At 45.1% G+C, this 27590-nt stretch overlaps 1 long non-coding RNA gene across 12 annotated transcripts in view; it reads right to left on the bottom strand.

Annotated features, from left to right (window-relative positions):
- Nucleotides 1-27590, bottom strand: part of LOC149429009 (uncharacterized) — a 645951-nt gene that overhangs the window by 570615 nt on the left and 47746 nt on the right. For 10 of the 12 annotated variants that reach the window (XR_016310627.1, XR_016310628.1, XR_016310634.1 and 7 more), the window contains exons 3-4: nucleotides 13941-14061; nucleotides 9401-9452 (exon numbers count right to left, since the gene is read on the bottom strand). The exons of 1 other annotated variant lie outside the window; for it this stretch is intronic. This is a non-coding gene — a long non-coding RNA (uncharacterized LOC149429009). The remainder of the gene's footprint in view (nucleotides 1-9400; nucleotides 9453-13940; nucleotides 14062-27590) is intronic. One more of the 12 variants, XR_016310631.1, reaches the window with a different exon arrangement.

Genomic DNA, 27590 nt, shown 5'->3' with positions numbered 1-27590 from the left:
CTGTTTTACGTCATTTCCCCAAGATGACTGGGTATCAGTTTTATCCTTGGCCGAGTTTGTATATAACAATTCAAAACACTCGGCCACGAAACAGTCCCCCTTTTTCTCTAATTATGGATTTTATCCTGTGTTTCTATACAAAATAGTGCCTGAATCATCAATTCCAGCGGTCCAAAACACTTTTGAATTCCTTCAGCAAAACAACAAGGTGCTACAGGAGACAATCACAAAAGCTCAACTGGACAACAAAAGATTCTTTGACAGGAAAAAAAAGGGGGACCTGGTCCTGGAACCTGGTGAGGAAGTATGGTTGTCAACAGCCAATTTAAAATTGACTTATCCCTCAAAGAAGCTAGGTGCCAAGTTCGTGGGACCCTTCCCAGTAAAAAGAAAGATTAATGACGTAGCATACGAGCTTACATTACCGGAATCACTAAGGATTCACCCGGTATTCCACGTATCACTGCTCAAAACCTTTTCCTGGCCGGGGATTGGGGCCACCTGAGCCAGTGATCGTCAATGGTGAAGAGGAATATGAGGTAGAGACAATTATCGACTGTAGAAAGAGGAGGAACCAGCTCCAATATTTAATTAAATGGAAAGGATATGGACCTGAAGACAATTCATGGGAATCGGAATCCAACATCCACGCTAAAGACTTAATCTTGGCAATCAGACGTAGGCATCCAGAGAAAATGGCCCAGTTGGCATCCAGAGGCTGCCCTTGGGGGGGGGGAGCTGTCAGGGATCGTACCCTCGCCGATGCACATCTATGCGCCTGTGCCGGATCCCTGTCAGCTGTGGCAATGCACATGGGAGCATGCGGTTACACACATGCGTACTGGCGTGCACATCATTGCAAGGCGGGCTATTTAAATCACCAACACACTTTAGCCTATGCCTTCTGGTCTACAACATCCTGTACTCCATAACCTGATTCTGTTGCCTATATCTGATCTGACCCTGACAAAGAAAGAACTCCGCTTGCACCGACCCAGCTTATCCCTGACTATCCGCTTACCTGCTCCCTTGTACCTGATCTGTCCGATTGATCCTGACTTGGCTTGTCTGACGCTGCTGCACCTACGTTCCTGTATCCGTATCTGGCCTATATCCTGGTTACCGCCATACCTACCTGCTGCTGAAACTACGTTCCTGCATCCGCACCTGGCCTGTATCCTGGTTGCCGCCATACTTACCTGCTGCTGCACCTACGTTCCTACATCCGCACCTGGCCTGTATCCTGATTGCCGCCATACCTGCTGTTGAAACTACATCCCTGCATCCGCACCTGGCCTGTATCCTGGTTGCTGCCATACTTACCTGCTGCACCTACGTTTCTGCATCCGCACCTGGCCTGTATCCTTGTTGCCGCCATACCTACCTGCTGCTGCACTTACACTCCTGCACCCGCACCTGGCCTGCACTCGGATCGTCCGAGTCATCACCTGCCTCCTACAGTCATCTCAAGACCCACCAGGCACTCGTGCCACTCCTGGCTCGGTGCCCTCTGTCCCCACTATCAAGGGCCCCGAGTGGGAGTAGTAAGAGGACGCCATCCTCTCCACGTCAGGCTCCCCAACCAGGTACGTGACAGTTACCAAATAAACCTGGGTTTATATATAGAAAGGCATCGAATCTACGGACCAAGCTGGTTAAAAATATAATTTCCCCTCCAAGGAAAAATCCAATTAAGATGTTTGATCTCAAAGGGTTTTTCCCATGTAAAAAGTGTAATATCTGTAAAACAACAGGGATGAAAACTAGGAAAATAGAGAGCTTTATGTCACAGGTCACGACAAAAGAATTTAAGATTGATTAGTTCATAACATGCACTACCCCTTATGTGACCTATTTATTGGAAACTTCATGTAAACTTCAATATGTAGGCAGAACGACTAGGTCACTGTGTAAAAGACTCAGAGAACATGTCTCTAATATAAAGAAGGGGAAGAAGGACCATCATTTGTCCAGGCATTTTAGAGACGTCCACAAATGTGATCCAACACAATAACGATTTTGTGGAATAGATGAAGTGGAGGGACACTGGAGAGGAAGTAACAAAATTATAGAAATCTCTAGAAATGAAATGTTTTGGATTTTCCAACTGGACACTTTGAAACCTAAAGGTCTGGATGTTGATCTGGACCTTAATTGTTTTATTTCAGACACATAAATAGTTTTACTATATATTATATTAAATAGGGATTTAAGTCTAAATTTTCTAGTTGTCCACGTCCCATCTCCCATACCCAGCTCTGGGATATTAGCATACTGGTGGAGTGTAATGGTAATTACTATTTATATTCTAGACGGGCTTTAAGCTCAGTACAGAGATACCGTTTGCATGACGGGTTCTATTAGTTTCTAGTCTATTTTAGAATAGATATTTAGGGGATTAGGAGTAGTTGCCTTTCCACTGGATTAGAGGTATTTTAGATGAACGTTTGGTATTTTAATACATGGTACCGTATTTGCCGGCGTATAAGACGACTGGGCGTATAAGACGACCCCCCTACTTTTCCTGCTAAAATGTAGTGTTTGGGCTATACTCGCCGTATAAGACTACCCCTCTTCCAGTGCACACCAGTGGGAGGAATAGTGCCCCATCATCGGTATCAGTGGGGGGAATAGTGCCCCATCATTGGTATCAGTGGGGGGAATAGTGCCCCATCATTGGTATCAGTGGGGGGAATAGTGTCCCATCATTAGTATCAGTGGGGGGAATGGTGCCCCATCATTGGAGTCAGTGGGAGGAATAGTGCCCCATCATCGGTATCAGTGGGGGGAATAGTGCCCCATCATTGGTATCAGTGGGGGGAATAGTGTCCCATCATTAGTATCAGTGGGGGGAATGGTGCCCCATCATTGGTGTCAGTAGGAGGAATAGTATCCCAACATTGGTGTCAGTGGGAGGAATGGTGTCCCATCATTGGTGTCAGTGGGGGGTGGAATAGTGCCCCATCGTTGGTGTCAGTGGGGGGGGGAATAGTGCCCCATCGTTGGTGTCAGTGGGGGGGGGGAATAGTGCCCCATCGTTGGTGTCAGTGGGGGGGAGGAATAGTGCCCCATCATTGGTGTCAGTGGGGGTGGAATAGTGCCCCATCATTGGTGTCAGTGGGGGGTGGAATAGTGCCCCATCGTTGGTGTCAGTGGGGGGGGGGAATAGTGCCCCATCGTTGGTGTCAGAGGGGGGGAGGAATAGTGCCCCATCGTTGGTGTCAGTGGGAGGAATAGTGCCCCATCATAGGTATCAGCGGGAGGAATAGTGCCCCATCATTGGTATCAGTGGGAGGAATAGTGCCCCATCATTGGTATCAGTGACACCAATGATGGGGCACTATTCCTCCCACTGACACTTGCTGACTCTGTTCTCGTATGGTGCTGCTGCAGCCAGCATATGTGGTTGCAGCAGCACCTCTACACTGACCACTTACCTGCTGGTCCTGCACTCGATTTTCGCGCGGCCGCTCGGCTCCACCCTCTCGCCGGTGATTGGCCGCCTGTGTGCCTTTCCTGAGTTACAGTTCTGGCGGCCAATCGCTGGTGAGGAGGCGGAGCCGAGCAGCCGCGCGAACTCCAGTGGCCGAACTGAAGGCGCAGCCGCGCTTCCTGGACCGGATCGTCGTGGGACCGGAACCAGGTAAGAAATAGCCCCTGCCCACCCCTGTACTTAGTGTCCCTTCCGTTAGGGGAAGGGGCGGGGCGGCGGCGGCACCGCGCCGCCCCCCTAAAAAGTGTCATGTCATGTTATACCGGCGTATAAGACGACCCCCGACTTTTGAGAAGATTTTTAAGGGGTAAAAAGTCGTCTTATACGCCGGCAAATACGGTAATTGGGTTTTATTATAACTGTGTCTAGGTGCCTTATTTCTATTTTTAAACTCATTCATTTTTAACCAAAATTGTATAGTTTTATATAGGGGTAAAATATTCCCATTTATTTGTCCACTAATAGATAGATTTATGAGGTATTATATGCTATGGGGATTATTTATAGGATTCATTTGCATATAGTGTTATGGATATTGTACATTAATAACAATTAATTAATTTATTCATATTTATTCATGAGATAGTCAGGAGATTTTTTTAAAATTGTGTATTTATTATTATTTATCTATTTATCCAATATTTATTTGAATAGTGGATGGATAGTGCATATACAATTTATACCACTAGATGGTGTTAGGTATAATATTATGCATTGCTGCTATTGTTATCGTATGCCCGGGTGTATATGTGTGCGGGTGTATATGTGCGGGTATAGAGTGTTATGCCAGTTATGTCCCCATGATATGTATATAGAGCATTATACATACTAGCATTTATATACTGGCCCATTTGAGTTGGTGGTTTTCATTTATTTTATCAGTGGGCTAATGCCCTATTTCAAGATGGCGCTATCGGTCTGTGTTAAGGGGAGGAGTGAGAGTATATAAGTGGCCGCCGGTCTGACGTACGCACCCTTTGTGAAGAAGTCGGAAGTGACGAAACACATCAAGGACTTGACATCGGACATAGACATAGACCGGAAGTTGCGGAGTGGCCATCTTGATTGAGGTTTATTCACTGATTGACGTTTTTTCTGAGGATTCATGTTCCCCACAATGGAAGATAATGCGTTTTACTACTGTTTTAATTGTAAGCATAACTTTAATAAACTAGACCCTTTTTCTAAGACTTACTACACTATAAGGATCTTGTTTTTTGACCCATGTCGTGATGCCATATGGAGATTGAACAGGGCAGGGATTATCAGATGAGGAGAGCCATTTATACTTGTGGAAGTGTTTAGTCCGGTAAGGTGCATGGTGTGTAAGGTGACGGGGAGTGGATTTACATTACACTAATGCTGTGAAATATAAGGGGAGCACTTTTTGGTATCCCAAAGAATATTGCACTATTATATGTTTTTTGTCGGAGGTAATACCGATGGGAGAAAAGGACGGCATGGAGCACCAGTTTTTGTGGATTATTATGAGATAGAAAGTCGTTTACAAGCTTTGATAGGGTAAGGGTGTTTAATACAGCCACTTAGAAGTGGACACTGAGTGGCGTGACACTTTATTAGCACCGGGTGGTTATTATATTCCCTAATGTTTTGTGGGGTAATGCACTATGTAGAATTTTCTTTTTGAGGAACACATGGATATAAAGAATGCCTTCATGAAGGTGGACTAATTTTAGGAGCACAAATTCACATTGATTTGAGGATATCACACACATCGAGAGACTGTTATCTTAAATACTATCTCCACCATCAGGAGCTCTGGTGGAGACGGGTTGGTACTTAGACCCTGCACCTCGGGTAAGCCTGCATCATCCATTAGGATGACCTGCCAGTGTACTTATCCTGCTGGTCTGTGGGAACCTCTCTACTGCTATAGCTACTGGTCTTCGAGCCTGAACCCCAGGACATGACCTATTCACTGATCTACCTCCCCTCTACCCAGCAGCATCAACCATTCTGGTCCTGAGTTTCAGATGGGCACAAAAAGTCTGGAAAAAATAATGAGGGTGCATGGGGTTAAAAGGCATTCTTGGGGCATGTGGAAGAAATCCAGCAGAAGTGCTTGGGTATAACTTTAATTTTTTACACAATTTTTTCTAAGTCTTTTTTTCCCCATCACATAGGGGACATAAAGTCCCTCATGTGATGCATTTTTGGTGACTGACTCTTGATGTCTCACCTGCTCTGAAATGAAACTAATAGAGTGCAGTTCCCATACTAAGCTCGAAAGAGCAGGGCCCTCGAACCCCTCGTGTATCACATTGTATTGGTATTGTTCTGTCACATGTTCTGTCCCCCTTTGTAATGTACAACGCTGAGCGAACTATTGGCGCTTTATAAATACTGTATAATAATAATAATAATAATACTGGCTGGGAAAAGGGACACCACCACTCAGAAGTATCTCTTATATGTCCCTTCTGAGTCATTAACGGGAAGGGGAGATCAGCAAATGGACATTCACAGATCTCCCTACCATCTACACGGTGGCATCTGCCATGCTCGTCCCAGGATAACCGGGATCAGGCATGGAGCCTGGAAATCTGGTGGAGGAGGAACCAAGATTGCCAGTGGGGGACACCAGAAGAGGAAGATTGGGTCCACTCTGTGCAATACCATTACACAGAGAAGGAAAGAATGACATGTTTGTTTGTTATTTTAATTAAAAAAAAAAAACAAAAAAACAACAACAGAATTTACAACCGCTTTAACAGGTAAGGGAGAACTCCCTCCCTTTTACCAGCTATGCTGGGGCTAGGTTTGCTACTAAGCACAGTGCGGGGAAATACAAGTGTAACATGGTGCAAAAGGAACTTAGACTTTAGAGCAGTGGTTCTTAACCTTGTTGGAGGTACTGAACCCCACCAGTTTCATATGCGCATTCACCGAACCCTTCTTAATTGGAAAAATAAAATATGATTTTTAAAATTCAAAACATAGGTATATATTTATACATAGGTGCACAAAATGAACAAAACCGTTAAGAACAAAGAACAAAACCATTAAAACATGTTTTTCACACAAAAACAAAAACATAATAATGAATATTTACTGCACGAATCATATGAGTCGGGTGTGGGTCTTCACCTCCGCTGAACCCGCGAGACTGACTCACCGAACCCCTGGGGTTCGATCGAACCCAGGTTAAGAACCACTGCTTTAGAGGGTTAGTTCACCTTTCCCTAAAATCTGCCATGGCATTTTAAGTGCCTTGCAAAGAAGAGAAAGGAGTGTGATTGGCCGGCTATAAGGGGAGGAGGAGGCCTCATTTTTTTTTAAGCATCTTGCAAAAAAACAGAAAGGAGCATGATTGGTTGGCTATAAGGGGAGGAGGAGGCCGCAATTTTATTTTTTTTAAGCATCTTGCAAAAAAGAGAAAGAAGCGTGATTGGCTGGCTATAAGGGGAGGAGACCGAATTGTTTTTTTTTTTAAGCATCTTGCAAAAAAGAGATTGATTGGATGGCTATAAGGGAAGGAGAAGGCCTGATTTTTTTTTTCTAAAACAGATCTGGCAAAAAAAAAAAAAGAAAAAGATTACCAGACTTTCAGTGATGGGGAAGGCCAGATTTTTATTTTTGTCATTTAGGGTTTGTTCACACCATGTTCATTTAGCTGCATTTTAAGGAGTGTGATTGGCCGGCTATAAAAGGAGGAGGAGGCCAGATTTTCTTTTTTTCTTTAAGCATCTTGCAAAAAAGAGAAAGGAGCGTGCTTGGCAGGCTATAAGGGGAGGAGGAGGCTGCTGGATTTTACTTTTAAAAACATCTTGCAAAAAAGAGAGCTTGACTGGTTGGCTATAAGGGGAGGAGGAGTCAGGATTTTTTTTTTTAAACAGGTCTGGCAAAAAAAGAAGAAAATGAAAAAAGGAATGTGACTAGCAGACTTTCAGTGATGAAGAAGGCCAGATTTTTATTTTTGTCATTTAGGGCTTGTTCACACCATGTTTATTTAGCTGCATTTTACTTCATGCCATCATACATGTGTGGAGGTGTACAGTAAAATGCAACTCAACAGACATGTTATGAACAAGCCTTTATTTAGAATTACTGCACCGGATGGTGCTAACGTGAGACCCCTTCGGTATAATTTAATAACCACCCAGCCCAGAGAATGAGTATATGCAACTTTCTGAAAGCGGAACTAAGCTTCCATTGCCATAATCAGTGAGCAGGCAGGCTTTTTATTGCTAAAGAGACATGCAGTGTATTTGCAGTAAAATACAGCTACCTGCCTGCCCGCTGTCTTCTCTGGCTATGTAAACTGAGCTGCACATGCGTATGGTCACTGTGTGCTGGGATGATGGCCTTCTGAGCATGTGCAGAAATGACTTCATCCTGCACCAGCCAACGAAGATGGCTGATAACTAACACTGCCAGGGGAATCATATGGTCGTGTGTGAAGATATGCGCATGTGTATAATACAACTCTCAAAAACAAGAACTGGACGTGCCCAACTCATGCACATGCGTAAGCACATTAGCATGGTCATTACACTCACGCACATGAGCATGAGTAAGCATGGGTGTTTGGCACCCACTTGCCTATTTAAAGCTGCTGTAGAAACCAGAGGATTGCTGAGTGGTCGTCAGCTCCTACTGCCTGTGACCTGATTCTGTGCTCACTCCTGTGTTTGGCCCGATCTGTTTGACTCCGCTTGTTCCTGATACTCTGTTGACTCCGGCTTGTGACCTGACTCTGCCTCCTGCCAGCTGTTCCCATACCTTCTCTGCTAAACTTTACTTTCCCTGGCCTGGCTCGGAGTACGCTCTGGTTCTCGATTCTGTACCTCGGCTACCTGGCTACTACCGACTTCTGCCCACCTGAGATCCTGCATCCACCTGCTCACCTGCTTGACTACTGCCTGCTCTTCTGCACCTGCTACAGCGCCTTCTGTATCTGTAAGTTCACCAGTCTGCCTGCTGTCCGGCATCTCTTCCAGCCAGGATCTCCAGCAAGGCACCCATGCCCCTCCATGCCCTGTTATCACCTGTCATCAACTCCAGGTGAAACAGGACAGGAGGTGTAAGGGAAAGCCCTCTCGTCAGCTTGCCCTCGACCAGGTATGTGACAGTCACCTAGGAGGACATGCCATTGAGAGACAAGACCATTGAAGGAACAGTAAGGTTAGCTCCATTTTAAGTGTGAAAACAGGAAAATGTTTCTTAAAAAAAAAACACTGCTTTAATAGTGATTTTTATTCTAGGGTCTCATATTCTATCATGTTTAGGGTTTTTTTTTTTTTTTTAGAAAATAATAAAGATATATATCTTCTATAGCTCTTGTCAGGTGATTCATTTAGTTATTTAAGCCTAATTATACACTCAACAGCCACTTTATTAGGTAAACCTGTTCAATTGCTTGGTAACACAAATTGCTAATCAGCCAATCACATGGCAGCAACTCAATACATTTAGGCATCTAGACATGGTCAAGACGACTTGCTGAAGTTCAAACCGAGCATCAGAATGGAGTAGAAAAGGGATTTAAGTGACTTGAACATGGCATGGTTGTTGGTGCCAGATGGGCTGGTCTGAGTATTTCAGAAACTGCTGACATACTGGGATTTTCAGGCACAACAATCTCTAGGATTTACAGAGAATGGTCTGAAAAAGTGAAAATATCTAGTAAGCGGCAGTTGTGTGAGCGAAAATACCTTGATGATGTCAGAGGAGTATGGGCAGACTGGTTGCTGAGACATTCAAATGGTAGGGTTAGAATTTGGCGTAAAAAACATGAAAGCATGAATCCATCCTGCCTTGTATCTATGGTTCAGGCGGGTGGTGGTGGTATAATACACACACACATCAATTCAGGGAAGTCAAACCTCTTGCTCTATATGTTGAATTTATTCCAGGTAACAACTGCACAACAATGGTTGAGCTTACCTGCACCTGGTGAAGAGTGGGGACACTTGAAACGCTTGTGCAACTGTTAAACCTGAAATGAATTAAACATATTGATTGAGACATTTTGGAATGCAACGACTTTCCTGGATTGATAGGTCTATGTGACAGTTTGGAGCCTGTCAGTTACCGGCTATATTTATATATACTGTATCTCTAATCTTACAAATGTATCGGGCTACATTGGATCCAGTCAAGCTCTGTATATATATCTCCAAGGGCCAATTATACATGACAGAAGCAGAGCACACTGGAGAGTGCAGATAAAACCACTTTAATACAGAAAACATTTACATTGTACCTGCATACAAGTGAGTTGATCAGTGCCTATCACCACAATCAGCTCATCCAAAGGTGTACCATATTCCAGATGTAAATTTAGTTTCATTGAGAAGTTGACTATGGAGACTTTTCCCCAATTGTTTGGGATTTTTACAGCCAATATGTAAAAAAAACAATTTTGTGTAGTTTCACAATAAATAAAACAATACTTATAAAATGCAGTCATGGCCAAAAATACTAGCACCCCTACATTTCTGTCAGACAATGCACCACTTTGCCCCAGAAAATTGTTGCAATTATAAATGTTTAAGCATTCTCATGTTTATTTCTTTTGTTTGTATTGATATGAGACAAAAAAATGGAGGAACAAAAAGCCAAATCTGACATATTCCATGCAAAATGCCAAAAATGGACTGGACAAAATTATTTCGACCCACCATAGTACATAAGGAAAACTTGAAATGTACAATTTGTCATGCAAGACCCCAAGCGTTTCAGAGTCATAATGCTCCTTCTTCAGGGATATTTCTGCATGAAGGTTAGTTTAATCTATGGAACTGAAATTGCAATTTTTGAATAAATACACTATCAATATACAGATATATGTAAGTATGCAATACTCACACTAGAGTGAATATAAGGTTGAAACATCAGCCGTAGCATAAAAACAAACCACATGACCATCACTTCCCCACTTGTGTCCCCTTAGGGTCCCAGCTTCCTGTGGCTCATCAAACAGTCTGTCTAAGTGATAGGTACGTAAGGGAGGCTGCATTAATGTCAGTCAATACAATCAAAAAAAGATGTAAAAAGGAAGTAACTGCCAAACACCCACCAATTGCTCTTTATGATAGATGTCTGCACAGATAAGGTCCAAAAGCATCCATCTAAGATGACAGTTAGTATTGGATGTTGGAACAGAAGACAGTTTTCTACAAGAGAAACAAAATGTATATATATATCAAAAGATTCCTTTAGAAGTATATTAAAGTAGAGACATATATTTCAGTGGGGGGCATTACACAGAGGCTCCCAAGTCACAAAAACAAACATATCCACCAAGTCAATATACTCACCAAAATGTAATCGATCTTATTTGTTTTGGTGTTTTGGGTGCCTGTTTAATGCCCCCCACTGAAATATATGCCTCTACTTTAATATACTTTCAAAAGAAAAAAAAAAATATATATATATATATATATATGTGTATATTCTTGTAGAGAATTTTCTTCTGTTCCACTATCCCAATACTATTTATCATCTTATATGGATGCTTTTGCACTTATCTGTGCATACATCTATCATAAACAGCAGTTGGTGGGTGTTTCGCAGTCATATGATATTAATGCAGCCTTCCTTATGTACCTGTCACTTAGGCGGCCCCAGTGACTGTTTTAACTCTTCACTCACTATAGTGTGAGTATTGCATTCTTATGTGGATACATTGATTTTAATGCATCGTGTACATATATATTGATATTCTATATATTATAAAATTGCAATTTCAGTTTCATAGATTACATCACTGTTTATGCAGAAATACCCCAAAGAAGGAGTTTTATGACTCTGAAACACTCAGGATCTCGTATGACAAATTCTACATTTCAAGTTTTCCCTATGTACTATAATTGATGGTGTATTTGTATCTATATGAAATAACAACAGCAGAGAGACATATTTTATAAGTTTAGTTTTATTTATTGTGAAACTACTAAAATTGGTTGTATTTTTTATATATTTGAGTATTTGCTCTGGTCACAGTGTGTTAAAAATCGTAATAAAATAAATAAGAAAAAAAAAGATGAAAACTGAATTAATGAAAAACAATTTTTTTTGTACTGTCACCAGTTTTCCTGATCACCACCACACCAGTTATATGATGATGCTGTACTGTCCTGATTCTTCATTTTTAAAAATATCAGGACAAAAAAATTACAACTTCAAAAAACTCGCCATGCCTCTTACTAAATACCTTGAACTGTCTACTTTCCAAAAAGGGGTCATTTGGGGGATATTTGTACTGTCCTGGCATGTTAGGGCCTTAAGAATGAGGCAGGCTATTAGTACATCAGGAATTATTGATTTTCAGATACAGTGCCTTAAAAAAGTATTCATACCCCTTGAAATTGTCCACATTTTGTCATGTTGCAACCAAAAACGTAAATGTATTTTATCAGGGTTTTATGTGATAGACCAACACAAAGTGGCACATAATTGTGAAGTGGAAGGAAAATGAGAAATGGTTTTCAAATTTTTTTACAAATAAATATGTGAAAAGTGTGCCGTGCATTTATATTCAGCCCCCCGGAATCAATACTTTGTAGAACCACCTTTCGCTGCAATTACAGCTGCAAGTCTTTTTGGGGATGTCTCTACCAGGTTTGCATATCTAGAGAGTGAAATTTTTGCCCATTCTTCTGTGCAAAATAGCTCAAGCTCTGTCAGATTGTATGGAGAGTGTCTGTGAACATCAATTTTCAAGTCTTTCCACAGATTCTCAATTGGATTTAGGTCTGGACTTTGACTGGGCCATTCTAACACATGAATATGCTTTGGTCTAAACCATTCCATTGTAGCTCTGACTGTATGTTTAGAGTCGTTGTCCTGCTGGAAGGTGACCCTGCACCCCAGACTCAAGTCTTTTGAAGACTCTAACAGGTTTTCTTTTAAGATTGCCCTGTATTTGGCTCCATCCATCTTTCCTTCAACTCTGACCAGCTTCCCTGTTTTTGCTGAAGAAAAGCATCCCCACAACATGATGCTGCCACCACCATGTTTCACGGTGGGGATGGTGTGTTCAGGGTGATGTGATGTGCAATGGTAGTTTTCTACCACACATAGCGTTTTGCTTTTAGGCCAAAAAGTTCAATTTTGATCTCATCTGACCAGAGCAATTTCTTCGACGTGTTTGCAAACTGGACTTCTTATGGCTTTCTTTCAACAATGGCTTTCTTCTTGCCACTCTTTCATAAAGGCCAGATTTGTGGAGTGCATGACTATTAGTTGTCCTGTGGACAGATTCTCACACCTGAGCTGTGGATCTCTGCAGCTCCTCCAGAGTTACCATGGTCCTCTTGGTTGCTTTTCTGATTAATGCTCTCCTTGCCCGGCCTGTCAGTTTACGTGGACGGCCATGTCTCGGTAGGTGTGCAGTTGTTCCATACTCTCCATTTTCAGATGATGGATTGAACAGTGCTCCATGAGATGTTCAAAGCTTGGGATGCTTTTTTATAACCTAACCCTGCAATACACCTCTCCACAACTTTATCCCTGACCTGTCTGGTGTGTTCCTTCGCCTTCATGATGCTGTTTGTTCACTAATGTTCTCTAACAAACCTCTGAGGGCTTCACAAAACAGCTGTATTTATACTGAGATTAAATTACACATAGATGGACTGATTAGATGATTTCTGAAGGTAGTTAGTCCCACTAGATCTTACTTAGGGGTATCAGAGTAAAGAGTCTGAATACTAATGCACACCACACTTTTCAGATATTTGTAAAAATTTTGAAAACCATTTATCATTCCTTCCACTTCACAATTATTTGCCACTTTGTGTTGGTCTATCACATAAAATCCCAATAAAATACATTTATGTTTTTGGTTGTAACATGACAAAATGTGGACAATTTCAAGGGGTGTGAATACTTTTTCAAGGCACTGTATATACGATAGTTTGTGGTTTCTATAACTTTCCTACAGACTAAATAATAAACACTGATTCAAGTTATTTTCAACAAAGAAATGTAGCAGAAAATATTTTGGCCTAAATTTGATGAAATTTGATTTTTTAAAAATTTTTACTGGACATGTTTAATAGGAAAAAGTCAAAAATATTGTTTTTCTTTCAAAATTGTCGATCAAAAATGCACAGGCAATCAAATACCACTGAAAGAAAGCTCAATTTGTGGGGAACAAAAGGACATAAATTTCATTTGGGTGCAGCGTTGTGTGACTGTGCAATTGTCAGTTAAAGTAACGCAGCGCCGCAACACAAAAAATTGCCTGGTCAGGATGAAAGGGGGGGGGGGGGAATCCTCAGGAGGGCAAGTGGTTAAAGTCAAGATCTTTCCTGAACCTGGACCAGCTGAGTGATGTCAGCTGAGGGGGTTTCAGAAAATGGGTCATAGGAGTGCTGAACGAACTGCACTACTGTGATTCCCAGGAGAAGTAGAGCCAAACGAGCTTTGGCTTTACTCCTTTAATGAACCCTTAAAAAGAAAAAAATATGACACTCACCTCAGTGACAATGTAGACCAAATAAGGGAGAGCTTTGTTCATTTTGCGTTCTGTCTCTTTCCATTTTCTCCTTCACTGATTCTACCTCAAGTGCGACTCACAAATCCTTGCTCTTCATCATCTGAAATGCAATCAAATAATTCATTACTTGGATAACTTAGTAAAACATGTCATCTGATCATATCCCCCCTAATCTCCTCTTCTCTAGAGAGAATAAATTCAGTTCCTCTAATATTTCCTCATAGCTGAGCTCCCCCATGCCTTTTATCAGTTTAGTTGCCCTTCTCTGTACTTTCTTCAGTTCCCCAATGTTCTTTTTGTGAATTGGTGCCCAAAATTGAACTGCATATTCCAGATGAGGTCTTACTAATGATGTGTACAGGGGTAATATGATATCTCTCTCTGGAGCCTATACCTCTTTTAATACAAGCGAGGATTTGGTCGCTTTAGAAACCGCAGCTTGGCATTGCATGCCATTATTAAGCATGTGATCTACCAGAACTCCCAGAACCTTCTCCACCATTGATTCCCACAGTTGTACCGCCCCCTAGTATGTATGATGCATGCATATTCTTAGTCCCCAAGTGCTAACCTACATTTATCAACATTAAACCTCATTTGCCACATAGCTGCTCAATTAAACAGTGCATTGAGGTCAGCTTGTAAATTGGAGACATCCTGTAAGGACGTTATTCCTCTGCACAGCTTGGTGTCATCTGCAAAGACTGAAATGGTATTTTTAATCTCAGACTCTATATTGTTTATAATTATATTAAAAAGTAAGGGTCCCATCACTGAACCTTGGGGTACACCACTAACAAAGCTAGACCATTCAGAGTATCTCTCCCTTTCTACTGGCGCATTCCCCTTCCCCCTAAAGCACGCGCACATCACTCCCATACTCAAAAAACCCTCCCTGGACCCCACTGACCTGAACAACCTTAGACCCATCTCCCTGCTGCCATTCACATCCAAGCTCCTTGAGCGCTTAGTCTACAATCGCCTAAGCGGCCACCTCACTGACAACAACCTCCTTGATCCACTACAGTCTGGCTTCCGTCCCATACACTCCACCGAAACCGCCCTACTCAAAATCACTAATGACCTGCTAACCGCCAAAGCTAATGGCCACTACTCAGTCCTCTTACTCCTTGACCTTTCCGCGGCCTTCGACACAGTTGACCACCCCCTCCTCCTTGATAAACTACACTCCCTCGGCATCAGAGACTCCGCTCTCTCCTGGCTCTCCTCCTATCTCTCCCAACACTCCTTCAGTATTACCTATAACGCTACCACCTCCCCCTCTCTCCCCCTCTCTGTTGGGGTCCCCCAAGGCTCTGTCCTCAGGCCCCTTCTCTTCTCCATCTACACCTCCTTCCTCGGCAAACTGATACACTCCCATGGCTTTAACTATCACCTCTACGCCGATGACATGCAAACTTACCTCTCCACCCCTCAACTCACCCCTTCAGTCTTTACCCGTATCACCCACCTGCTGAACGACATATCAGACTGCATGTCGCTCCACTTCCTCATACGGAACCTTTCCAAAACCGAGCTCCTAATTTTCCCCCCAGCCCGCGCCCCCCCCCCTCTCCATAACGACCAACAATGCCACCATCAGTCCCACCCCGCAAGCCAAAGTCCTAGGTGTCACTCTAGATTCAAACCTGTCCTTCCAACCCCATGTCCAATCATTAGCAAGCTCATGCAGGCTCCACCTCCACAACATCTCCAAAATACATACCTTCCTAACCCCAGACACTACTAAACAACTCGTTTACTCCCTTATTATCTCACGTCTGGACTACTGCAACTCCCTCCTCACCGGCCTACCTCATCACAGACTATCCCTGCTTCAGTCTATCCTGAACTCAGCAGACAGACTCATCCACCTTACCAACCGCTCCTCTTCTGCTACCCCCCTCTGTCATTCTCTCCATTGGCTCCCGATAGCACAACGCATCAAATTCAAACTACTAACACTGACATACAAAGCCATTCACAACGCTGCCCCAAACTACCTCACCGACTTGATACCCAAATACCACCCAACCCGTAATCTTCGCTCCTTACAAGACCTCCTACTTTCTAGCTCCCTGGTCTCCACCTCCCACGCCCAACTGCAAGACTTCTCCAGGACCTCCCCTATCCTCTGGAACTCACTACCCCAATCCATCAGACTGTCACCTTCCCTCCTCATCTTTAGGCGCACCCTGAAAACCCATCTCCTCAGGGAAGCCTACCCCACTCTCACCTAACTGCCGATCTCCTCCACTCCTCCTACCACTCCATCCCCCACAGCCACTTCCTCCTGTGCCACTATCCCCTCCCTCCTAGATTGCAAGCTCGAAAGAGCAGGGCCCTCGAACCCCTCGTGTATTGTTTGTTGCTGTATTGTCTCATGTTCTGTCCCCCACTATAATGTACAGCGCTGAGCAAACCTTTTTGGCGCTATATAAATACTGTATAATAATAATAATAATAATTAACAGCTACTCTCTGAATACGATCTTTTAGCCAGTTTTCTATCCATTTAGATACAGATTTTTCCAAGCCTGTAGACTTTACCTTACACATTAGCCATATTATTATTATATTATTATACAGGATTTATATAGCGCCAACAGTTTGCTCAGCGCTTTACAATATAACGGGAGACAATACAGTAACAATACAGTTCAATACAAGAGCGATTTTAGGGCCCTGCTCCTTGGAGCTTACAATCTAGGAGGGAGGGGCTAGTGGTGCAAAAGGTAGTAACTGTGGGGGATGGACTGGTTGGAAGAGTAGAAGATTCCAGTATTAGCTGAGGGCAGGATAGGCTTCCCTGAAGAGATAGGTTTTCAGAGCTCGCCTAAAAGTGAGCAGAGTAGGCGATAGTCTGATAAATTGGGGTAGAGAGTTCCAGAGGATGGGGAAAGCTCTGGAGAAGTCCTGGAGACGAGCATGGGAGGAGGAGACAAGGGAGCTAGAGAGTAGGAGGTCTTGTGAGGAGCGGAGAGTACAGTTTGGATGATATTTAGAGACAAGATTGGTGATGTAATTTGGGGCAGAGTTATAAATGGCTTTATACGTTATTGTTAGTGCTTTGAATTTTATTCGTTGGGCAACTGGAAGGCAGTGGAGGGATAGGCAGTGTAGTGCCTTTTGAAGTTATTTATCAAAAACATAACTTTATTTCAACAGCCAACCAGCCTAGCCATCTGTTAAGGGTTAACTCTTTTTGGTCGGAATTCGAAGGACCCTCTAATGAAGTTACTAGAGATGAGCGAATCGAACCAGGCGAAGTGGAATTCGTTTCGAATTTCAGGAAAAATTCGATTTGTGCCGAATCCGAATATTAGCCAACTTCGGGTGCACAAACCGGATTTTTCCCGATCAGCCGGCAAAAGTGTCCCTGCAGAGAGCTCCGCTATTTCTGACAGTTCTCTGACAGTTCCTTCACATGTACAGCGGTTGAAACATAGTAATGGGCGCAGCAGGTGTGCAGACCTGGGACCTCAGCACAGGGATGGTAGAAACCCCTCATAATGGGAACAGCAGGTGTACAGACCCAGGAATTTAGCACAGGGATGGTGGGAACTCCTCCTAATGGGCAGAGCAGGTGTACAGACCCAGGAACTCAGCACAGGGATGGTGGGAACTTCTCATAATGGGCGCAGCAGGTGTGCAGACCTGGAACCTCAGCACATGGATGGTAGGAACCCCTCATAATGGGCACAGCAGGTGTGCATACCCAGAACCTCAGCACAGGGATGGTGGGAACCCCTAGTAATGGGCGCAGCAGGTGTGCAGACCTGGGACCTCAGCACAGGGATGGTAGAAACCCCTCATAATGGGAACAGCAGGTGTACAGACCCAGGAATTTAGCACAGGGATGGTGGGAACTCCTCCTAATGGGCAGAGCAGGTGTACAGACCCAGGAACTCAGCACAGGGATGGTGGGAACTTCTCATAATGGGCGCAGCAGGTGTGCAGACCTGGAACCTCAGCACAGGGATGATGGGAACCCCTAATAATGGGTAAAGCAGGTGGGCAGACCCGGAATCTCAGCACATGGATGGTAGGAACCCCTCATAATGGGCACAGCAGGTGTGCATACCCAGAACCTCAGCACAGGGATGGTGGGAACCCCTAGTAATGGGCGCAGCAGGTGTTCTTCTCATTCTTCTTTTCATTCTTCTTCTTCTTTTCATTCTTCTCATTCTTCTTTTCATTCTTCTTCTTCTTCTTTTCATTCTTCTTCTTCTTCTTTTCATTCTTCTTTTCATTCTTCTTCTTCTGCTTTTCATTCTTCTTCTCATTCTTCTTTTCATTCTTCTTCTTCTTCTTTTCATTCTTCTCATTCTTCTTCTCATTCTTCTTTTCATTCTTCTTCTTCTTTTCATTCTTCTCATTCTTCTTCTCATTCTTCTTCTCATTCTTCTTTTCATTCTTCTTCTCATTCTTCTTTTCATTCTTCTCATTCTTCTTTTCATTCTTCTTCTTCTTCTTTTCATTCTTCTCCTTCTTCTTTTCATTCTTCTCATTGTTCTTTTCATTCTTCTTCTTCTTTTCATTCTTCTTCTTCTTCTTTTCATTCTTCTTCTTCTTCTTTTCATTCTTCTTCTTCTTATTTTCATTCTTCTTCTTCTTATTTTCATTCTTCTTCTTCTTCTCATTCTTCTTCTTCTTTTCATTCTTCTCATTCTTCTTTTCATTCTTCTTCTTCTTCTTTTCATTCTTCTTCTTCTTCTTTTCATGTACAGACCCAGGAATTTAGCACAGGGATGGTGGGAACTCCTCCTAATGGGCAGAGCAGGTGTACAGACCCAGGAACTCAGCACAGGGATGGTGGGAACTTCTCATAATGGGCGCAGCAGGTGTGCCGACCTGGAACCTCAGCACATGGATGGTAGGAACCCCTCATAATGGGCACAGCAGGTGTGCATACCCAGAACCTCAGCACAGGGATGGTGGGAACCCCTAGTAATGGGCGCAGCAGGTGTGCAGACCTGGGACCTCAGCACAGGGATGGTAGAAACCCCTCATAATGGGAACAGCAGGTGTACAGACCCAGGAATTTAGCACAGGGATGGTGGGAACTCCTCCTAATGGGCAGAGCAGGTGTACAGACCCAGGAACTCAGCACAGGGATGGTGGGAACTTCTCATAATGGGCGCAGCAGGTGTGCAGACCTGGAACCTCAGCACAGGGATGGTGGGAACCCCTAATAATGGGTAAAGCAGGTGGGCAGACCCGGAATCTCAGCACATGGATGGTAGGAACCCCTCATAATGGGCACAGCAGGTGTGCATACCCAGAACCTCAGCACAGGGATGGTGGGAACCCCTAGTAATGGGCGCAGCAGGTGTGCAGACCTGGGACCTCAGCACAGGGATGGTAGAAACCCCTCATAATGGGAACAGCAGGTGTACAGTCCCAGGAATTTAGCACAGGGATGGTGGGAACTCCTCCTAATGGGCAGAGCAGGTGTACAGACCCAGGAACTCAGCACAGGGATGGTGGGAACTTCTCATAATGGGCGCAGCAGGTGTGCCGACCTGGAACCTCAGCACATGGATGGTAGGAACCCCTCATAATGGGCACAGCAGGTGTGCATACCCAGAACCTCAGCACAGGGATGGTGGGAACCCCTAGTAATGGGCGCAGCAGGTGTGCAGACCTGGGACCTCAGCACAGGGATGGTAGAAACCCCTCATAATGGGAACAGCAGGTGTACAGACCCAGGAATTTAGCACAGGGATGGTGGGAACTCATCCTAATGGGCAGAGCAGGTGTACAGACCCAGGAACTCAGCACAGGGATGGTGGGAACTTCTCATAATGGGCGCAGCAGGTGTGCAGACCTGGAACCTCAGCACAGGGATGGTGGGAACCCCTAATAATGGGTAAAGCAGGTGGGAAGACCCGGAATCTCAGCACATGGATGGTAGGAACCCCTCATAATGGGCACAGCAGGTGTGCATACCCAGAACCTCAGCAGAGGGATGGTGGGAACCCCTAGTAATGGGCGCAGCAGGTGTGCAGACCTGGGACCTCAGCACAGGGATGGTGGGAACCCCTAATAATGGGTAAAGCAGGTGGGCAGACCCGGAATCTCAGCACATGGATGGTAGGAACCCCTCATAATGGGCACAGCAGGTGTGCATACCCAGAACCTCAGCACAGGGATGGTGGGAACCCCTAGTAATGGGCGCAGCAGGTGTTCTTCTCATTCTTCTTTTCATTCTTCTTCTTTTCATTCTTCTCATTCTTCTTTTCATTCTTCTTCTTCTTCTTTTCATTCTTCTTCTTCTTCTTTTCATTCTTCTTCTTCTTTTCATTCTTCTTCTTCTTCTTTTCATTCTTCTTTTCATTCTTCTTCTTCTTCTTTTCATTCTTCTTCTCATTCCTCTTTTCATTCTTCTTCTTCTTCTTTTCATTCTTCTTCTTCTTCTTTTCATTCTTCTCATTCTTCTTCTCATTCTTCTTTTCATTCTTCTTCTTCTTTTCATTCTTCTCATTCTTCTTTTCATTCTTCTCATTCTTCTTTTCATTCTTCTCATTCCTCTTCTCATTCTTCTTTTCATTCTTCTTCTTCTTTTCATTCTTCTCATTCTTCTTTTCATTCTTCTTCTTCTTTTCATTCTTCTTTTCATTCTTCTCCTTCTTCTTTTCATTCTTCTCATTGTTCTTTTCATTCTTCTTCTTCTTTTCATTCTTCTTCTTCTTCTTTTCATTCTTCTTCTTCTTCTTTTCATTCTTCTCATTCTTCTCATTCTTCTTCTTCTTTTCATTCTTCTCATTCTTCTTTTCATTCTTCTTCTTCTTCTTTTCATTCTTCTTCTGCTTCTTTTCATTCTTCTTCTTCTTCTTTTCATGTACAGACCCAGGAATTTAGCACAGGGATGGTGGGAACTCCTCCTAATGGGCAGAGCAGGTGTACAGACCCAGGAACTCAGCACAGGGATGGTGGGAACTTCTCATAATGGGCGCAGCAGGTGTGCCGACCTGGAACCTCGGCACATGGATGGTAGGAACCCCTCATAATGGGCACAGCAGGTGTGCATACCCAGAACCTCAGCACATGGATGGTAGGAACCCCTCATAATGGGCACAGCAGGTGTGCATACCCAGAACCTCAGCACAGGGATGGTGGGAACCCCTAGTAATGGGCGCAGCAGGTGTGCAGACCTGGGACCTCAGCAAAGGGATGGTAGAAACCCCTCATAATGGGAACAGCAGGTGTACAGACCCAGGAATTTAGCACAGGGATGGTGGGAACTCCTCCTAATGGGCAGAGCAGGTGTACAGACCCAGGAACTCAGCACAGGGATGGTGGGAACTTCTCATAATGGGCGCAGCAGGTGTGCAGACCTGGAACCTCAGCACAGGGATGGTGGGAACCCCTAATAATGGGTAAAGCAGGTGGGCAGACCTGGAACCTCAGCACATGGATGGTAGGAACCCCTCATAATGGGCACAGCAGGTGTGCATACCCAGAACCTCAGCACAGGGATGGTGGGAACCCCTAGTAATGGGCGCAGCAGGTGTGCAGACCTGGGACCTCAGCACAGGGATGGTAGAAACCCCTCATAATGGGAACAGCAGGTGTACAGACCCAGGAATTTAGCACAGGGATGGTGGGAACTCCTCCTAATGGGCAGAGCAGGTGTACAGACCCAGGAACTCAGCACAGGGATGGTGGGAACTTCTCATAATGGGCGCAGCAGGTGTGCAGACCTGGAACCTCAGCACAGGGATGGTGGGAACCCCTAATAATGGGTAAAGCAGGTGGGCAGACCCGGAATCTCAGCACATGGATGGTAGGAACCCCTCATAATGGGCACAGCAGGTGTGCATACCCAGAACCTCAGCACAGGGATGGTGGGAACCCCTAGTAATGGGCGCAGCAGGTGTTCTTCTCATTCTTCTTTTCATTCTTCTTCTTTTCATTCTTCTCATTCTTCTTTTCATTCTTCTTCTTCTTCTTTTCATTCTTCTTCTTCTTCTTTTCATTCTTCTTCTTCTTTTCATTCTTCTTCTTCTTCTTTTCATTCTTCTTTTCATTCTTCTTCTTCTTCTTTTCATTCTTCTTCTTCTTCTTTTCATTCTTCTTCTTCTTTTCATTCTTCTCATTCTTCTCATTCTTCTTTTCATTCTTCTCATTCTTCTTTTCATTCTTCTCATTCTTCTTCTCATTCTTCTTTTCATTCTTCTTCTTCTTTTCATTCTTCTCATTCTTCTTTTCATTCTTCTTCTTCTTCTTTTCATTCTTCTTTTCATTCTTCTCCTTCTTCTTTTCATTCTTCTCATTGTTCTTTTCATTCTTCTTCTTCTTTTCATTCTTCTTCTTCTTCTTTTCATTCTTCTCATTCTTCTTCTCATTCTTCTTCTTCTTTTCATTCTTCTCATTCTTCTTTTCATTCTTCTTCTTCTTCTTTTCATTCTTCTTCTTCTTCTTTTCATGTACAGACCCAGGAATTTAGCACAGGGATGGTGGGAACTCCTCCTAATGGGCAGAGCAGGTGTACAGACCCAGGAACTCAGCACAGGGATGGTGGGAACTTCTCATAATGGGCGCAGCAGGTGTGCCGACCTGGAACCTCAGCACATGGATGGTAGGAACCCCTCATAATGGGCACAGCAGGTGTGCATACCCAGAACCTCAGCACATGGATGGTAGGAACCCCTCATAATGGGCACAGCAGGTGTGCATACCCAGAACCTCAGCACAGGGATGGTGGGAACCCCTAGTAATGGGCGCAGCAGGTGTGCAGACCTGGGACCTCAGCACAGGGATGGTAGAAACCCCTCATAATGGGAACAGCAGGTGTACAGACCCAGGAATTTAGCACAGGGATGGTGGGAACTCCTCCTAATGGGCAGAGCAGGTGTACAGACCCAGGAACTCAGCACAGGGATGGTGGGAACTTCTCATAATGGGCGCAGCAGGTGTGCAGACCTGGAACCTCAGCACAGGGATGGTGGGAACCCCTAATAATGGGTAAAGCAGGTGGGCAGACCCGGAATCTCAGCACATGGATGGTAGGAACCCCTCATAATGGGCACAGCAGGTGTGCATACCCAGAACCTCAGCACAGGGATGGTGGGAACCCCTAGTAATGGGCGCAGCAGGTGTGCAGACCTGGGACCTCAGCACAGGGATGGTAGAAACCCCTCATAATGGGAACAGCAGGTGTACAGTCCCAGGAATTTAGCACAGGGATGGTGGGAACTCCTCCTAATGGGCAGAGCAGGTGTACAGACCCAGGAACTCAGCACAGGGATGGTGGGAACTTCTCATAATGGGCACAGCAGGTGTGCATACCCAGAACCTCAGCACAGGGATGGTGGGAACCCCTAGTAATGGGCGCAGCAGGTGTGCAGACCTGGGACCTCAGCACAGGGATGGTAGAAACCCCTCATAATGGGAACAGCAGGTGTACAGACCCAGGAATTTAGCACAGGGATGGTGGGAACTCCTCCTAATGGGCAGAGCAGGTGTACAGACCCAGGAACTCAGCACAGGGATGGTGGGAACTTCTCATAATGGGCGCAGCAGGTGTGCAGACCTGGAACCTCAGCACAGGGATGGTGGGAACCCCTAATAATGGGTAAAGCAGGTGGGCAGACCCGGAATCTCAGCACATGGATGGTAGGAACCCCTCATAATGGGCACAGCAGGTGTGCATACCCAGAACCTCAGCACAGGGATGGTGGGAACCCCTAGTAATGAGCGCAGCAGGTGTGCAGACCTGGGACCTCAGCACAGGGATGGTAGAAACCCCTCATAATGGGAACAGCAGGTGTACAGTCCCAGGAATTTAGCACAGGGATGGTGGGAACTCCTCCTAATGGGCAGAGCAGGTGTACAGACCCAGGAACTCAGCACAGGGATGGTGGGAACTTCTCATAATGGGCGCAGCAGGTGTGCCGACCTGGAACCTCAGCACATGGATGGTAGGAACCCCTCATAATGGGCACAGCAGGTGTGCATACCCAGAACCTCAGCACAGGGATGGTGGGAACCCCTAGTAATGGGCGCAGCAGGTGTGCAGACCTGGGACCTCAGCACAGGGATGGTAGAAACCCCTCATAATGGGAACAGCAGGTGTACAGACCCAGGAATTTAGCACAGGGATGGTGGGAACTCCTCCTAATGGGCAGAGCAGGTGTACAGACCCAGGAACTCAGCACAGGGATGGTGGGAACTTCTCATAATGGGCGCAGCAGGTGTGCAGACCTGGAACCTCAGCACAGGGATGGTGGGAACCCCTAATAATGGGTAAAGCAGGTGGGCAGACCCGGAATCTCAGCACATGGATGGTAGGAACCCCTCATAATGGGCACAGCAGGTGTGCATACCCAGAACCTCAGCACAGGGATGGTGGGAACCCCTAGTAATGGGCGCAGCAGGTGTTCTTCTCATTCTTCTTTTCATTCTTCTTTTCATTCTTCTCATTCTTCTTCTTCTTTTCATTCTTCTCATTCTTCTTTTCATTCTTCTTCTTCTTTTCATTCTTCTTCTGCTTCTTTTCATTCTTCTTCTTCTTCTTTTCATGTACAGACCCAGGAATTTAGCACAGGGATGGTGGGAACTCCTCCTAATGGGCAGAGCAGGTGTACAGACCCAGGAACTCAGCACAGGGATGGTGGGAACTTCTCATAATGGGCGCAGCAGGTGTGCCGACCTGGAACCTCAGCACATGGATGGTAGGAACCCCTCATAATGGGCACAGCAGGTGTGCATACCCAGAACCTCAGCACATGGATGGTAGGAACCCCTCATAATGGGCACAGCAGGTGTGCATACCCAGAACCTCAGCACAGGGATGGTGGGAACCCCTAGTAATGGGCGCAGCAGGTGTGCAGACCTGGGACCTCAGCACAGGGATGGTAGAAACCCCTCATAATGGGAACAGCAGGTGTACAGACCCAGGAATTTAGCACAGGGATGGTGGGAACTCCTCCTAATGGGCAGAGCAGGTGTACAGACCCAGGAACTCAGCACAGGGATGGTGGGAACTTCTCATAATGGGCGCAGCAGGTGTGCAGACCTGGAACCTCAGCACAGGGATGGTGGGAACCCCTAATAATGGGTAAAGCAGGTGGGCAGACCCGGAATCTCAGCACATGGATGGTAGGAACCCCTCATAATGGGCACAGCAGGTGTGCATACCCAGAACCTCAGCACAGGGATGGTGGGAACCCCTAGTAATGGGCGCAGCAGGTGTGCAGACCTGGGACCTCAGCACAGGGATGGTAGAAACCCCTCATAATGGGAACAGCAGGTGTACAGACCCAGGAATTTAGCACAGGGATGGTGGGAACTCCTCCTAATGGGCAGAGCAGGTGTACAGACCCAGGAACTCAGCACAGGGATGGTGGGAACTTCTCATAATGGGCGCAGCAGGTGTGCAGACCTGGAACCTCAGCACAGGGATGGTGGGAACCCCTAATAATGGGTAAAGCAGGTGGGCAGACCCGGAATCTCAGCACATGGATGGTAGGAACCCCTCATAATGGGCACAGCAGGTGTGCATACCCAGAACCTCAGCACAGGGATGGTGGGAACCCCTAGTAATGGGCTCAGCAGGTGTTCTTCTCATTCTTCTTTTCATTCTTCTTCTTTTCATTCTTCTCATTCTTCTTCTTCTTCTTCTTTTCATTCTTCTTCTTCTTCTTTTCATTCTTCTTTTCATTCTTCTTCTTCTTCTTCTCATTCTTCTTTTCATTCTTCTTCTTCTTCTTTTCATTCTTCTTCTTCTTCTTTTCATTCTTCTCATTCTTCTTCTCATTCTTCTTTTCATTCTTCTTCTTCTTTTCATTCTTCTCATTCTTCTTTTCATTCTTCTCATTCTTCTTCTCATTCTTCTTTTCATTCTTCTTCTCATTCTTCTTTTCATTCTTCTCATTCTTCTTTTCATTCTTCTTCTTCTTCTTTTCATTCTTCTTTTCATTCTTCTCCTTCTTTTCATTCTTCTCATTGTTCTTTTCATTCTTCTTCTTCTTTTCATTCCTCTTCTTCTTCTTTTCATTCTTCTTCTTCTTCTTTTCATTCTTCTTTTCATTCTTCTTCTTCTTATTTTCATTCTTCTTCTTCTTTTCATTCTTCTTCTTCTTCTCATTCTTCTTTTCATTCTTCTTCTTCTTCTTTTCATTCTTCTTCTTCTTCTTTTCATTCTTCTTCTTCTTCTTTTCATGTACAGACCCAGGAATTTAGCACAGGGATGGTAGGAACTCCTCCTAATGGGCAGAGCAGGTGTACAGACTCAGGAACTCAGCACAGGGATGGTGGGAACTTCTCATAATGGGCGCAGCAGGTGTGCCGACCTGGAACCTCAGCACATGGATGGTAGGAACCCCTCATAATGGGCACAGCAGGTGTGCATACCCAGAACCTCAGCACAGGGATGGTGGGAACCCCTAGTAATGGGCGCAGCAGGTGTGCAGACCTGGGACCTCAGCACAGGGATGGTAGAAACCCCTCATAATGGGAACAGCAGGTGTACAGACCCAGGAATTTAGCACAGGGATGGTGGGAACTCCTCCTAATGGGCAGAGCAGGTGTACAGACCCAGGAACTCAGCACAGGGATGGTGGGAACTTCTCATAATGGGCGCAGCAGGTGTGCAGACCTGGAACCTCAGCACAGGGATGGTGGGAACCCCTAATAATGGGTAAAGCAGGTGGGCAGACCCGGAATCTCAGCACATGGATGGTAGGAACCCCTCATAATGGGCACAGCAGGTGTGCATACCCAGAACCTCAGCACAGGGATGGTGGGAACCCCTAGTAATGGGCGCAGCAGGTGTGCAGACCTGGGACCTCAGCACAGGGATGGTAGAAACCCCTCATAATGGGAACAGCAGGTGTACAGACCCAGGAATTTAGCACAGGGATGGTGGGAACTCCTCCTAATGGGCAGAGCAGGTGTACAGACCCAGGAACTCAGCACAGGGATGGTGGGAACTTCTCATAATGGGCGCAGCAGGTGTGCAGACCTGGAACCTCAGCACAGGGATGGTGGGAACCCCTAATAATGGGTAAAGCAGGTGGGCAGACCCGGAATCTCAGCACATGGATGGTAGGAACCCCTCATAATGGGCACAGCAGGTGTGCATACCCAGAACCTCAGCACAGGGATGGTGGGAACCCCTAGTAATGGGCGCAGCAGGTGTGCAGACCTGGGACCTCAGCACAGGGATGGTAGAAACCCCTCATAATGGGAACAGCAGGTGTACAGTCCCAGGAATTTAGCACAGGGATGGTGGGAACTCCTCCTAATGGGCAGAGCAGGTGTACAGACCCAGGAACTCAGCACAGGGATGGTGGGAACTTCTCATAATGGGCGCAGCAGGTGTGCCGACCTGGAACCTCAGCACATGGATGGTAGGAACCCCTCATAATGGGCACAGCAGGTGTGCATACCCAGAACCTCAGCACAGGGATGGTGGGAACCCCTAGTAATGGGCGCAGCAGGTGTTCTTCTCATTCTTCTTTTCATTCTTCTTCTTTTCATTCTTCTCATTCTTCTTTTCTTTCTTCTTCTTCTTCTTTTCATTCTTCTTCTTCTTCTTTTCATTCTTCTTCTTCTTCTTTTCATTCTTCTTTTCATTCTTCTTCTTCTTCTTTTCATTCTTCTTCTCATTCTTCTTTTCAT

This window comes from Staurois parvus, unplaced genomic scaffold (genome assembly GCF_062004578.1).
Source record: "Staurois parvus isolate SC_StPar_1 unplaced genomic scaffold, SC_StPar_1.0 ptg002864l, whole genome shotgun sequence".
NCBI classification, from domain to species: domain Eukaryota; kingdom Metazoa; phylum Chordata; class Amphibia; order Anura; family Ranidae; genus Staurois; species Staurois parvus.
The sequence above is the reverse complement of the archived record's forward strand: the minus strand, read 5'-3'. Positions and strand labels throughout refer to the sequence as shown.